Below are 1,752 nucleotides of genomic sequence, written 5' to 3'. Positions count from 1 at the left end.
ATATATATATATACATGCATATATATATATATTGGGTACCGAGTTCTTTAGAAATTTCACTACCAGTGGCCTAGCATGTATGAAAAGTCAATAGACAACATATCCTCAATAAAAAATAGTGTACATTTAAACACAAGAGAAGCTGCCTTTAACAAGCAGCGTAACAAGCAGCTTAACACGCAAGAATAAGTAGTCAAACGACCGGTGTATGCTATGATGGTTTCCCGTTCATAAAGTGTTTAGGAAATTCACACATTTGACTGACATTCGAAGACACACTTTTGCGGTCGTAGACATGCGTACCCTTATACACGTTTGTTACTAGTTTTTACCGCATTCAAATAAAATATGTTTATACTGTCATTGCGTTTCCTTTAAAGTATGTGTTTGCTCTTTGAGTTTAACGAATCGTAGCCTCTATGAAGTTCATTGTCATACCTTGCTCCTCAGTGACTATAAGTAGCGAGTCACTTTTCTCGTTTCATAAATCCATCCTTCAGCTACAACTAGTGTTCAAACATACTTGGTTTGTTTCATGAAATGATCATGTAATTCCTTACATTTTCAACTGTTTGTCCTGCTGAAGAGGGGTGTGATATTTATTGTGAGTATCTTCCTGTTTTTTTTTTTTATCTCATTAATCGAAGCTGTATATATTAATTTAGGAAAAAAGCTGCTAAGCTAATATTATCATAGTCCATGTATTTATTCTGTGATAACATTGTCAATACTTAATTTTCTTTGGTACCCCATTCTAATTCTTGTCTCCTACGTTTGGAAAAGTATAATTGTCGTCCTTCAGTACACATGTTTCCATATATCCCTCCATATAACGGTAACCTCTTGGCACAAATTCAAAATTGAAAAGTTATCTTCATAATAGATATTTCACTCAATCCCCAGAAACTGCATGAGAATCTCTTTTCTGAATATTCTTACTAATATTCTATAGTCTTTGAGGTCATCGACGCATCATCATCAACAACCTCAACATAATCAGCATCAAAATCATCATTATTTTATTTTATTTTTGCTTTTATTATTAGTATTATAGTCTGCGAAGTGGCAGAGATGTTAAGGAGGCAGACAATGCTTTGTATTATTGTTTTCAAATCTTCCCGCGGAAGACATTACATTTCATCATTTTCGTTGAATATTTTATTATCATCTATTTACATCTTTTTTTGTACGTGCCTGCCTATGAATTAATATATTATGAGGTGAATCACCAGCTTTCGGTGAGAATCTAAACATATATATGTGTGTTATGTCTGTATGTGTGTGTATGAATAATGTATTTAGCACACACAGTCAGGAATATCGTAGAAAAATCAGAGTGAAGCATATGTGCTATAAAATAGAAGTAAACATTTTTTTTTTAGAAGAGTCAACAGAACTGCTACATAATCTAATTCGAATGGAAATATACACTCAAAGTGATATTCAGAACACAGATTTCTGAAAGTGCTATTAGCATAAATGTAACTCATATAAATTTGCTTACCTTGCATTCTTCTGTGTAATTTGTGGGTGTCGATCTCAACTAAGAAAACGCTAACACACACACACACACACACACACACACACACACACACGCACGCACACACACACACATACACACACACACATACAAACACTCACACACACACGCGCGCACAAATATTTATATTCATATTTATATACATACATATATATATATATTCATATTTATATATATACATATATTTATATATATTTATATTAATATATATA

The sequence above is a fragment of the Octopus bimaculoides genome, chromosome 3 (genome assembly GCF_001194135.2).
Source record: "Octopus bimaculoides isolate UCB-OBI-ISO-001 chromosome 3, ASM119413v2, whole genome shotgun sequence".
Lineage (NCBI taxonomy): Eukaryota > Metazoa > Mollusca > Cephalopoda > Octopoda > Octopodidae > Octopus > Octopus bimaculoides.
Note: the sequence above shows the minus strand (reverse complement) of the source record.